General features: G+C 45.3%; 1 pseudogene; it reads right to left on the bottom strand.

Moving 5' to 3' along the window:
• Window positions 1-10,262: 10,262 nt before the first annotated feature.
• On the bottom strand, window positions 10,263-13,579 carry LOC101709257 (M-phase phosphoprotein 8 pseudogene; annotated as a pseudogene).
• Window positions 13,580-13,844: the final 265 nt, after the last annotated feature.

The raw sequence follows: 13,844 nt of genomic DNA, 5'->3' as shown, positions 1-13,844 counted from the left end.
TAGGATCGGGACCCCAGCATGGCTCCGAGGTCCGCATTCTTCCCTCTACAGCTTTAGAAGGGTCCTTTCTCTTTAGGAAGGAAAGTGCAGAAATAAGATTCTCAAGACGTTCAGTCTCAGGTCACATTTCCCGTTCCCGGAGTGCCTCTGTTGACCAGAAGCTCCTGCCCATCGGGTGAGAGTCTCCTGCACCGCAGGCTCTGGCTCCTCCTGAGCCAGGGAGACACCGCGGGCCGACCTGCCGCCTCCACACGCTTCCAACCCTTTGTTTCTTTGATACTTTTGGTAACCCAACAAAACAGGTGGCCACCTAGGCAGAAAAATAGGTAGGACAGACACTTTCATGTGCCCTGCAGAAATGAAAAAACCGACGCTTGAAGAGGTGAATTGCTAAAGGGCACGTGGCTCAGAAGGAGCAACAACAAAGAATTAGAATCCACACGTTAACTCTGGCTTATGCACTTTTCTTATTTTGCTTTGTGGCCAAATGGCCTCACCTCGTCTGCCTTTTGACTGTCTCTCGGTGTGTTTGTGAATGATTCTGGGGCCCTTTTCCCAGAAAATGTCAAAGACTGCCATTTTGGTGCACCGTGGTTACATAAGTAAACTGCCTGCAATTTGCTTGTCTATCTGATGTGGTTGGGATGGCGGAGCTGCACCCTGCCCCTTCTCGGGTCACCTGTATGGCTACATCTGTGAATAAAACTCTGATGTGGTCAAAGCTGTGCCGTGGGGGTGTGCACTCTTTCGCACTGTGAGAAATGTGTCTTCCGCTTGTCTCAGCATGGGCAGCGTGAGCGGCAGCCCTGGAAGCCACTCTCTTCTCCTCAGACTCACCCCGTGGGCCGCCCAGGACAGCGACGTCGGTTAACTTAGCTCAGCAGTGACACGCTAGGAAAAAGAGACCTTGGGAAGTTGGCTATTTGGCAAAAATAAAAACAAAATTTAAAAAGCGAAATCCTCATGCTTGTCTCACACTGAAGTAAATTCTAAGAGTGATGTGGAGAAATCAAACCTTCCTAGCAAAATAGGACAGAACAGCCATTTACTGTACAGGCAAAGACTTTACCTGCAAAGAGAGCCCTGTAAAAACTGCAAAGGAATAGAGCAATAGGTTTGTGCATTAAAGCATGGGAAACTTCCTCACAAAAATTATAAATAAAATTAGAAGTCGGTAATGAAGGTAGGGATTGAAAGGCTGCCAAAAGGAAGGTCTGGTGGATTCTGCGCCATCTGGGATGCGGCAGTGCTGGTTCCTGGTCTGAGTCTGGTATTGTGGCCCTGATGGCGCTCACTGAGTGGTGCACTTATTTTATATTCATGTGTGTGTGTGGATGTGGTGTGTGTGTGTGTAGACCACAAAGTGTCAAAAGCAAGGGACTGGGGATGTGGCCAGAGCATGTGCTTTGCATTCACCAAGTACTGCGTTCAGTCTTCGACAGACACTGAAGAAAATCAAAGACAAACAGGTAATTTCATGAGTGTGATAGAGAAATGTGAAATAAAAATGAAACTCTAATAATTAAAAAATCCACCGACCAGAGAAAATATAAATGACCAATAAATGTATGCACATTTTCAGTGTAAGTACTTTTAATAATAAAAGCAACATGTGCAAAAGATGAAGAAATGTTCAACAATATAGACTGATATGGTTAAAACTAAGCTTACTTCATTCCTTCTTGACGTAGTCTTGCTTCTCTAAATGAAATGACTGTGAATAGTTTCTTCTTTATCCTTCCAAGGAATTTCTGTGCCTACTATAAATGCAATTATACTATGGTAATGCTCATTCTTTCTGAGAGTTTCTATCCATAAACATACATATATATTTGAACCAAATGGAAATATACTTCACTGAATAGTCAATTTTTATTTATTTTTTCTCAAACTCTCTTGGAGAACTTTCCTTATTAGCACATGAAAATACATTTCATTCTTTTTCATGATTTCACATTATGCCATGTTTTAGCTAGCTAGCTCTTTGTCAGTGGACAGTCAGGCTGCCTCCTGGATGTGTGTGTATGAGGTTACAAGCAATGCTGCAGTTTAAATGTCTACAAAACTTTGGGCTTTCATTTATTAAAAACTTGGCAGAAATTTTTTTAGAAATGGGAGTGCAGGGCCGGGGATGTAGCTTAACAGCACAGCGCCTGCCTGGCAAGCTCGAGTCCCGAGTTCCATCCCTGGTACCAAAAAAAACCCCACCCCAAACAAAAACAAACAAAGAAACAAAGAAATGGGATTGCAAATATCGTGTGAAATATTTCCAAATTTCTCTCCATGGAGTTTGTTTGAAAACGTACAAGAGAGACTATGTAAAGGTGCAAATTTCCAATGATGAATGTCATTATATTATACACCTAAAATGTACCAATAAAATTAATTTTAAAAAAAAGAAAGTGTACTTTTGGGAAAGACACATGGCACTGCTGTCTTCCTCCATGCCATTAATCTTTGGCCATCTAATAGGTCACCAAGGGCTTCCTGTTCTGATTTGCACTCTGTAGTCATGTGTGAGGTTGAGCATCCATGAAAACACATTTCACCTCAGAACCTGAGTCCAGGAGACGGGGCGACTGCTGAGGCGGGCAGGGGCCACAGGCTTGGCTGGAGCCTAGGAGGAGCCAGTATGTAAGGCACACTAGGGGTGAGAATTCCCTGGTGGAGGAAAGGAGGGAGAAAAGGGCCAAAGGGTGAAACCAAGCAGCTCATTCTGCCTCTAATTTGGGCTTGGCCACAGCGCTTTGAAAGCAGTTTTATTTCTTCCTAGTCCTCGAAGTTCTATCAACTCATCTGATTTTCTGACAGATTCTTGCCAATGATGCTTGGAGCTCTTTCCCAGTTACGGGGCCTGAGCTTTCCCCCTAGATGCAAGAAGTTACAGCCCTTCTCTGCTCCTGTCCCCAAGCAGCCGTAGAGAGGCCCTCGCCTCTTCCGCACACGCCTCTGCCCAGCTTCCTGTGCACGCCGGGCCTCTCCCAGCAGCTCTGCTGGCTGGGAAACAGAGCTGGCCAGCTGCAGGCCCATCCCCAGAGCCCTGCGAGAGGCGATCTGCGGTTCCTTCCAGCCACTGTCCTCCGAGCTGCTTGCACGTGGCTAGGATTTTCTGATTTCTTTGATTCTGCATTGGCCATCGCTGCTCTTGCTCTGGTTTGGAGTACGGACTCCTCAATCCCACGCTCCTCCTACCAGGGAAGGGAACTTTTGCAAAATGAGCTGCAGATGTGACTATTTCCTGCCAGTCCCCATGGCTGCCCCGGGCTATGCCCGCCTGCCGGTGCTTCTTCCTCACCAAGCCGCGGCCCCTTCCCTTCTCTCCAGCTGAAGCTGCAGTTCCCTGTATCCCTGCTTTATGGCAGGCTGTGCCGTGGCCCAAGCCACTTCACATTCGCAGCTTTAGGTCTGCTGGGGAGCTCCTGCTGCTCCTCGCGGTGATGACTCACCCTCCACCACCGCAGGCCCCAGGGCGTCCGGGAGACCGGGAGGGGACAAACTGGGAGGAGGACACAGCCCAAGAGAATCGGTGCTGATGAAACAGATTCTGCGCCAGCCACCATGCCAAGGTGCTTTCCCTGCTGTCCTTTCAGTTCCCCCAAACCCTGGAAAGGGTCAGTGTCGCCACCTTACACAGATAGGAAAAGGAAGGTTCCGTCCGAGAGGTGGAATTACCAGCTGTCCTCCCGGGGAGGACTGACCTTCACCTACATGCGAACCGAACTGGAGTGGATCGCATTTCTCTTACGCACAGTTTAAAACCCCAGAGGAAGCTTTTGTCTGTTTTTGTTTTCGTAACCATATCAGATTGTAAAACGGTTTGGATTTTGTGGAGCTAATTAGAAACATTTTTATGTGAATGGAATCCTACTGAGAGAACTGGTTTTCAACCTTAGCAGTTAACTCCAGCTCATTCTGGAGATATTTTCCCACCAGTCACACAGCGGTCGCATGTTCCTCTTGGCCTTGTTGCATTTGGGCTTTTTATCTTTCTGCATTACGAACATTTTAGTGGTTTCTGCCCTTTAATTTCTTGTATTTGGACATTTTTTTCCCTTAAAAAGTTCAAGTGTAACATAATTTGATAGGTCAAAAATGGCATTTCATTATGGCTCATTTTGCATTGGCTGTAAAAATGACTGAGATTAGGAATCTTTTTTGGTATTTCAAAGCTATTTGCAGGTTTTTTTGTGAGCTGTCTACTCGTGTTCTTTGAACATTTTCATACTGGATCTCTGGTGTATTCTCACTGGTTCACAGGAATCTTCACATAGTGAGGAAATTGGCCTTTGTGATAAGGGCTCTAAATATCTTCAGCTTGTTGCTTGTATTTTGGCCTTTTACAATTTTTAAAACACATAGAGCTATTTTATGTTGTCTAATTTATCATTCTTTTCTTTTTTGACCTCTTTTTAAGTATAAAAATCTTAAAAAGTGTTGCCCCTACCTAAAATTATAACAAGAGCCTTTTGTATTTTCTTCTACTATTTTTGTATATTTCTTTTTAAGCAGTCATCATTTTGTGGTAGCCTAGATGAGTCCCTGGCACCTCCAGCTTTAGGGTCCTTTGAATCTGTCTTTAACACAGTGGCCACAATGACTCAGTTTCCCTCACTGACAGGTAAAGGCCAACTCCTTACCTGGCACACTCAGGGATGTGATGGTTTTTGGCGGGGTGGGGTGGGGTGTTGGTTTGTGTTTGTGTTTTCAGCACACATCTCTGGTGAGGCTGCTCTCTCTCACTTTCATGATGGTTCTCGTGATGTCACTTCAGCTCCACACCTGCTCACGCCCCATCCTCTCAGGAAGCCTTGTTAACCCACCACCGTCTGCTTGGCCTTCTCCTCCTCTTTCCGGGAAGCCTCCCCAGTTCCACGCCAGGCAGATATTTTCTGCCTGTGTTCCCTTGGTTGTGGCACTGGCCAGCTCCTGCCTTCTCCCTGGTTGGGGAATTGGCTGTGTTTGAGTAAAGTTTGTACTCCCAGCACTTGCACAGATTTTGAAACACAGCGACAACTCAACAATTGTTTATGGCATTGAACGGGGTTCTGTGTTTGGTTTCAGTTTCTCTGAAAGTAGGGTTAGGAACCACTTGCATCAGAATAACCTGACAGTTATTTAAAAGTGGGAATTATTGAACCCACTACAGACACACTAAATCAGATTTTCCCGGGAGTGAGGCTCATGAATCATAACTTTTACTAGCTCCACAGGCAATTCTTAGACCCTCTAAAGTTCGACAACTATTGCTACTGCTTAGACCTACAAATGCCTTGTGAAGGTGAGAATAGAGGGCCAGCTGGGGAAGAGAAGTGGTGGGTATGGAGTGGAGGGAAGATGAAAGAACATAGTATGGCTATAAATTGGAACCTTATGCTATTGGTGGATTTATGAGCAAGATAAATTTTTTCTTATGAAAGTTCTTCAAGAGCTAATGTTAATTAATTGTTGAAAAAAGCAAAAGACAGGATTGTGTGGTGATGCATATTCTCTGAAGACCTGTAAGTTATTTCCCAAACTGTTAAAAATAGTACTTATCTCTAGGGAGTGTGACTAAGAGTGGCAACAAATGTGTGAACTCACATTACTGTTAGAACTTTTTCATGTACCACTCCACTTTTATAATAACATTATTGTTTAAGTTCAGACTCAGTTTGTTAGTAACATATTAAAGTAATGAAGTGATAACTGCTTTTCTCTATCTCATTTTGAAATGTGATAGAACATCATACATTTTTTGTATCTTTGAAGTTGGAAAATAATCCATTGAAAGATGCACAGGTGCTGCAAATAAAATCCTGGCTTAAAAAACAAACTCAAGTGAAATTTACACAACATACAATTAACCATTTTTATGTGAGCAATTCAGTGGTATTCAGTGTATCACCATGTCATACAAACATGGTCAAAGCTCTGTAGTGGGAATCAGTTCTCATAGGTTCAATAGTATAGTTTTGTTACAGGAAATAACACCGGAGGTGAAATGTGAAACATTGTATCTCCCAACCTGTTACCTGTATGATACCCCGAGTTCCTGTTCTCTAGAAATGGAAGAGTGAGTCCTTGGAACAACAGAGGTTCAGAGTAGGAAGATTTTATTGATAGGCAAGCTCCTGAGGGGTGGGAGGGGTCCCGAGTGGGCAGCCAAGGACCCCACTTTACAGAGGAGTTTTATAGAGTGAAACCCACGCGGGTACAACGTGGGCCACAGCCGTGATCATCAAATAGGGTTGCAAGTAGAGTCACTTAGGTAATGGTGGTCCAGTTGGGAAATAGGTCACGTAACAAGTGTGGGTAGAAAGAACAGAGATTCTCCTAGGAAGTGGTGGATCCAGAGGTCTCTGGTCACCACCGGGGTGACTGATGTCTGTCTTGACTTCAGTAGGCCCAGTGTTTGTTCTTTGAGGAAGATTGTAGGTCTGCTCATCTTGTCTTTGTCTCAAGGCCTGGTTTTCAGCAGACGTCTCCGGTGTAGCTGTGGTGTGTTTCACCTTTGTCTTCTCGAGGACCTGGCCCTGTCTGACTGCCTGTAACATTTCTACCTAGCCCATCTATCTATAACAGTTTCAGAGTTAATTAGTTGTACATTTATTCCTCTGTCTTCAACCATATGTTTTAAAAGTGAGCAAGCAAATAAAAGACATGTTTGGGCAACTCACAGAATCATACAAATGGTTAGTTAGTCCTTGAGACAGTCTTAACCACCTTTAGCACCAAAGACATGCAAATAAAAACAACCGAGATACAATTTTACATCCATCATACCATCAAAGACATAAAAGAGAAATAACATTTAATATTGTCAAGGGGACTTGAGATCAATGATTCTCATACTTGATCTGGGGGCAGCTTTCGAGTATGTGGCAACATTTTATTGGTATTCCCGTTAGCCTAGCAATGCTACTACATGAAAGACACTGACACAGAAAGCCAACTTGAATCCGCATAAGGTAAACAGAGGCAGGACTGGAGAGGCCACGCCATTGCTCGTGGAAAGAGCAGGGTGGTCTGTGTGACTGTGCTGTGGGTCCTGGTCACTGGTGACCTCCCCAAGCTGCTTCTCATCTCTCAAAGATGCCCCCGAGGTGCAGGCCAGTCCCTCAGCAGCTCCTGGGCCCCTCTCTCTTGATTTTGACCACTGGGCAGGGGCTACCCGCACTCTCTGTTGTTGAGTCTTAAAGTGGTAGAAAGATTCTAATTCAGTCAGCTCTGGTCTGTGCCACTGCCTGCATCTGAGACCCTGGAGCGGGGAGCAGCAGTCTGCGGAGGTCACGGGGGGGATTCTGCTCATACAGGGCACTGGACACCCCCAGCCCAGAGGGACTCACTTGCCAGTGCTCCCTGTCCCCCTGTGGTAGTTATACTTGTCTATGTCACATACGAGGTGTGATCAAAATATACGGCAAATGTTTAAGTTAAAGAACATTGATGACAGCAAAGACACGTTGCTATGAATCCTCCTCAGAATGCTCTCCCTTCCTTCCAACACATTTACCCCATCATTCTTGCCACTTTCTGAAGCAGCTCTAGTCCTTTTCCTGATGGTGTGATTGAAAAAAATACCACGAATGCTGCTGCTGAGTGCCATCCAAGGGAAAGGCAGCTCATAAAAATATGACTCTGTATCCTCATCCTCCTTATCCATAGCATCTGGCACCTAAAGTCATAGGACTTTAGCTCTTTCCTAAAGTCATAATGACCGTGAAAAGTCAACATTTTGAGTCAATTCAGGACACTGAGGCAGCCAGGACAGTGCAATTAAAGACCCTCAGGGAAGAGGACTCCAGAGCTGCTGCAGGAAGTGGCCAGGAGATGGGATGAGTGTGTTCAAAGCAAGGGGGAGGATTTATAAGAATGTATCTTTTACTGCAATACTTTAAAAAAAATCTAAATAATCACATTTTTTTCAATTACACCCTGTATGCCATTTTGTCTAGGTTAGGCATGGTAAACTGTGACTGGCTAGTAGTGGCTGTCTCGTGGGTTCACATAAGAAGAGTTCTGAGACCACAGGAAGACAGGGCTCCACTCAGTGACGTCTACCAGAAATGTGAAAAGGGACAGTGTTTTGCTCGGGTTGTTTCTGTTCCTAGGCAAGACCTCTCTTATTTTAAATGTAACTCAGAGTTTAAAAAGCAGCTTCCTCTGTCCCAGAACTGTGCAGAGCTGAGTCCTTTGCTCTGTAGGTGTTTGCGAAGCGTCGAAACTGGGTGCGTGGCTGAGGGGTTGTGACTGAGTTGTCCTCAGAGGACGCCACTGTGGGCTGTGAAGACTGAGACCCAGGAAACTGAATTGGAAGTTCCAGACTCGGACCTTCCCAGACTTGTATTCGCACCTACTCTATGCCAGACACCGTTGGCTCTGGGGCTTCGAAAGAGAAGAAATGGCTCCTACCCTTCTGGAGCTCTTCCTGGAAGGAGGGGGCCATGGACTGACTGTCAGCGTGAGGGAGAGAAGCTCAATGACGTCGGCTCAGCATTTCCGCGCCCCAGGGCGGCTCATGGCCTGGATGGTCTGAAGGGGAAAGAAGGGGATGGGTCTGCCTCCGCTCCTCCGCGGGAGCTCCGGTCTTCTCCTCCAACGACAGCTCCTGGCTTCTGGCCAGATCCTTAGGGTTCCTTCGGCGTAGACTCTTCAGCCTCCCTCATGGACCCTTCGGCCTCCTGATAGGACTCAGGGACGCTGCCATGAGCTGCCGGCCTTTGTCCGGCCCCTTGGTTCTCCTGAGTGCAGGCGGACCCTCTGCACTGGTCCTCATTGACTCTGGGGCTGGCCTCTGGGAGCTAGTCCTGTATTCTCACTATCTGTGTGTCATGTCTGTTCTCGAGTGAACACTGAGCGACACGGCGGTAAATCCAGGAGGGCCGAGTGGCTGAGCAGGGTGACTCATCCATGCAGGTGCAGGAGGGGGACTCAGGAGCACACAGGTCGGCCACAAGGGGCCTTCTCTGAAGCGGTGCCTGGGGGGTTTGAAGGACAAGAGATGCTGGGAGAGAAGGAAAGGTATTTCCTCGGAATCTCAACATCAGGGAGGTGGTTAGCTGCATGGCCTGTGTAGGGAGAAATAGGGCATTCAGTGAGGTCAGACTGAGGGTGTGCGTAAGAGCATGGATATGGAGACGGGGCTGCTGGTGCGAGCCTGAAATCTCAGCTACCATGGAGGCTGAAGCAGGAGGGTCCCGAGTTCGAGACAAGCTTGCTAATTTAGTGAGATTCTGTCTCAAAATAAAATTTTTTAAAAAGTGTTGGGGATGTAGCTCAAGGCTCCCTGTGTTCAATCCCCGGTATAAAAAACAAAACATACACAAAAAATGAAAACACCTGAAACAACTAAGCTATATGTAGGGAGGATAAAATTAGAAAAATAGGTAAGAGCAAAGCCACAAAGGCACTCATGCGCTAAACCAAGACATCTGACTCTTATCCTGGACTGTAAAGTCATAAAGAATTTTCAACAAGAGAGTAGTGCCATGTCTAGAATCACAATTAAGAAATATCTCTGGGCAGGCATGGGGATACACACCTGCAATCTCATCTACTCAGAAGGCTGAGGCAGGAGGATTGGGAATTCAAGGCCAGCCTGACCATCATGGTGAGATCCTGTCTCAAAGTGGAAAATGAAAAGGGCTGGCTGGGTAGGGCAGTTGCCTAGCATGTACTGGGCCCAGGGCTTCATGCCCAGTACTGGAAAGAAGAAGGAGGAGGAAGAGAAGGAGCAGGAGGAGGAGGAGGAGGAAGAAGAGGAGGAAGAAGAGGAGGAGGAGGAAGGAGAAAAAGAATAATTTTGTCCTGTGTGCATTTGTGGTGATGATCACATCCTCTGTGGGGAGTCGCTGCATGTTCTGTCTTTACGGCCTAGAGAAGTCAGTCCTTATCCATAATTAGATCAGGCCAAAGCAAGAGAAAGGGCTCAGGCAGCAGTGCCTCAGGCAAGATACAAACCCAGCTCTCTCCCCCGGATCTGGGTCATCCATGCCTGGGGCTCTTCTCCTGAAGGCCTCTTCCCGAAACTGCTATCTCTACAGTTTATCTTTAGCTGACCTTGGTTTTATCCTAGTAAATGTTTAGCAACTTTAAAATTGTGACTTCAAAGAACAATGTCCAAGTACATAAGCAATTAAGATGATGTGATTAAGGAGAAGAGATTAGAAATCTGCATAAATAGCATCTGCTCATTGAGGTGAAGGGTGAAAGTTCTGAAATTTGAAGCCGAAGATCCAATTCTGTTGGGGAAAGGTCCCTAGAGAGAAAAAAAGTCAGTTATTACTGGAACACAGCAGTGAGAGGGCACGGAGGAAGAAGAGAAACAAATGGAAAAGTAAAACACTCAGAAGTTACTATTGTTAATGTAAATAGTTTATTTCTGAACACACACAGTTTCAGAAAATACAGGACAATCACTGTGGTCCCTGCATGCCCACGTTTAATAGCAGTACAATTCTCAATTGCGAAATTACAGAAGCAGACAAGTAGATAAAGAAAATGCCACACGGAAGGCTAAATCTCAGTCGTTTGTAGGAAGAGATTCACCTCGAGACCATAATGTTAAGTAAAATAAAGCAGAAGACACAAAAGGATAAATGGGCACTTTTTCTTATATGAGAAACTCAGAGTCTAAATAATTTAAAGAGCAGAATAAAGAAGAGATGGTGGTGGATGGGGCGAGCAGACTTTGAGGAAGGAAGGGGGGTACTGGGGAGGGCGGAGAAGGTAAGTGAGATGCCTTAGGATGTGGAGCAATTCCCCAGGTGGGAGTGGTAGAAAAGTGAACAAACTCAAACTGAAGTATAAAAGAAGGGAATAAATACATAGAGCATAGCAAGCCGGGAAGGCCAGGGTGAGGCTGGGCGGTGGTTGGCGGAGAGGTGCTGGTGGGGGCGCTGTGTGGTTGTTTGCAGTAGGCCAGGACCCAGGCTTTTGCTCTTGCTCGGTCAGGCACTTAATGCTTTTTCATAACTCTTGCAAAAATGGACACCGGAAAATAAACTCTAACAGGCCAATTATGATAGAAGAAAAAGCTTCCACAACAGAAAATACAAAGGTCACAGTGACAATACCAATGAATAAGATGAACTCTTAGAAATAAATTTCATAAGGACTATGTACTCTCTGGGTTCTCAGACTGGGCTTTCTTTGTCAGCTTGAGAAATGATATAATTTTTCTGCAGAATCCTCAACTGAAAATAAAAGAATCAAGTTAGGCAATTTTAGGATCTCTTTCAGCTTTAATATGATATGTTTCAAGTCCTCGGTGAATTTGGCTTATTCTTTGCCTCTAGTAAATGACTTGGATAATTGCCCAGAACATGAAAATTTTTTAAAAAATCATGTATGGGAGAAAAAAATGTTTAAGGAATTTTGATTAGCCAGCTCTCCTGGTGGGACAAAATACCCAACCCCTGCAATTTAAGGGGGAGAAGTTTATTTAGGCTCACGGTTTCAGTGGGCTCAGTCCATGGATGGCTGGCTCCAAGGCTGAAACTGCATGGTGGAAGGGTGTGGAGGAGAGGAAGCCCGCTCATGTCACACCAGCGAGGGAGGAGACAGAGGCTGAGGAGGAGGTAAGGGTGAGGATCCTCCCGCCCAGGTCAGGCTCCCAGCAAACCACCCCTTCCAACCCAGCCCCACGTCTAAACAGCACTTTCGGCTATGAGCTCACATTGGATTCATCCACCGATGAGCATGGCACCCCATGATCCAATCACCTTCCAAAAGCCCCACCTTGAGCAGAAGGGACTTTGGGAAACACTTTAGCTCTAAATCATAACAGCAGCTGTCCTTGCATTTCCTGTCTTATTTGGGAGAAAAAAGATTTGAGTGCCAGGGACATGAGATGTCTCCTTCCTGGTGGCTAGTATGATTTGTGGTGCTGTATTTCTTCCAGTGGTTTTTTTTTTTTGTCAATATAAAGTTTTTATTCAGGAAATCCAAATAAAATCTGTTATTTTCTGATCAGAATTATAGTGGCAGATAAGAATAACCAATATGATGCACTACTCTGAAAGCATTCTGCAAAGCAGTATCAAACAAACTCACCCAAACTCTCATCTGTTGGACACACACTGTCCAAACCCTCCTGCTCGTCTTCTGCGGCAATGTGCACCCAAGTATCAGTTTCGTCTCTTGTAGTTCTCCTTTCTTTACATGAGCACTTGTTTTCCTTGGTTTTCTGGTCTTCAGCAGTTTTACAATCCAGTATTTCTTCTTTTTTCCAATTATTCTCAGGAGCATCATTTTTCTCTTCTGTAGTTTTTAAAAATAAATCAAATGCATTTCTGATTTCCTTAAATGCCTTTAATCCCTTTGGTTCTTTTTGGCCCTTTTCTTCCTTTTCTGAATCGCACCTTTTCTGATATTCCTCTTTGGGTTCATTTTTTTTTTTATCTCTTTCTCCTGCTCAGCTGAGTCTGATGAGCGGAGGCCTCGCTCTTCCCCCGCTGACCTGGAGCTCGTCTGTGATTGGACAGATGTCGGTGGCCACAGCTTATTTGACTCTGTGTTATTCCTGCCTCTGTCTCGATTCCTTGCTTTTTAGGTAGAGTTTTCCTCTCTGAAAAAGCTTTCTCGTTTTCTAGCTTTGTGCCCTCTTTCAGCTCTTCACTCTTCCTCGGCTTTTTTCCTCCTCTTGGCCTTGCTGCCAGCACCTTCCTCGGCACTCCCAGGGTCATCCAGCTGTCTGTCAGAAAGCTTCTCTTGCACTGCATCCTCACCTATTTCATCTTTTGGGCTTTTAATTTTTTGTTTCTCTTTTCTGTTGTCAGATTTTAAGTGTTATCTTCCTGAAGAGGGGCATCATTAAGTACACTTGACTCAAACTCTAGCTGAGATCCAACACATTTTTCTTTTCTTGTTTTTCTGTTTTCTTTGGTATCTTCTCTTATTTTAGCCTTTAAATCTCTTATTTCAGCCTTTTTAACTTTCTTTAATTCCTTAGTTTCTTTTATTTCATCCTTTTTGGGCTTTTTGGCATTTTTAAATTCTTCTTTGGCTTCCAAAATTCTTTTCTTTGTCCTTAAATCAAAAACCAAACTTTCAGAGGAGCTGTCCAGCTCCGATTTGGACTTATCTTTTAGCTTCCCAGTCTTTGCTTTCTTCTTTTTCAGATCATCTGGGCTTTTCTCTTCTTTCTGTCTTAATTTTTTCTTCTTCTTTCTTGGGGAAGTATCTTCTTTTGGCTCACTTTGCTGATCACTATCAGAGTGTGCCTCAAATTTGTCATTGTTTAAGGACAGCTTCTGAATATCCTTCTTGACTGCTTTGGCTTTGTTCCCTGCAACTTTCTTCCTAAATTCAGGAAAAACTTCTTTACAGTCCTCCAGATGAATCTCTGGTTCCCAAGTATCATCATCTGATGTATATCCTTTCCAACGAACTTTATACAGGATTCTTCCCGCGTCGGTCTTCAGGTCCAGGATCCGTTCCACCTCGAACACGTCCTCCCAGTCCTCCGCTGCTCTGGTGGCCGGGTCCTCTTCACCTGACGCTTCAACTCCTCCTTCCACTTCACGCGACTCGCCGTTGCTGGCGGCGCCGATTCACTCCCCGCGGTCACAACTGCCCCTTCCGCAGCCGCCGCCGCCATTCTAGGGCCTCCGTAAATTGTCCAGGACAACAGTCGGTGACAAACACTGCCTAGCTCGCACTTTGGCGGCGTGACGCTCTCTGAGGGAAACCAGCCAATGGTGGGCTCGGGGAACTGGAGTGACACGTGCAGCAACCAATCACTTAAGGAGGAGCGCTCCAGAGCTCCGCGGAACCTATGAGGACTTCTTCCAGTGTTTTATGAATATATTTCTGAAATTATAATGGAAACAATTTAATGGAAGGTGATTCATCTACAGTGGAAA

The sequence above is a fragment of the Heterocephalus glaber genome, unplaced genomic scaffold (assembly GCF_053883595.1).
Source record: "Heterocephalus glaber isolate CG9 unplaced genomic scaffold, H.glaber_assembly_v1.0 deba00001688, whole genome shotgun sequence".
Classification (NCBI taxonomy): Eukaryota; Metazoa; Chordata; class Mammalia; order Rodentia; family Bathyergidae; genus Heterocephalus; species Heterocephalus glaber.
Note: the sequence above shows the minus strand (reverse complement) of the source record. Positions and strands in the feature narration are given on the sequence as shown.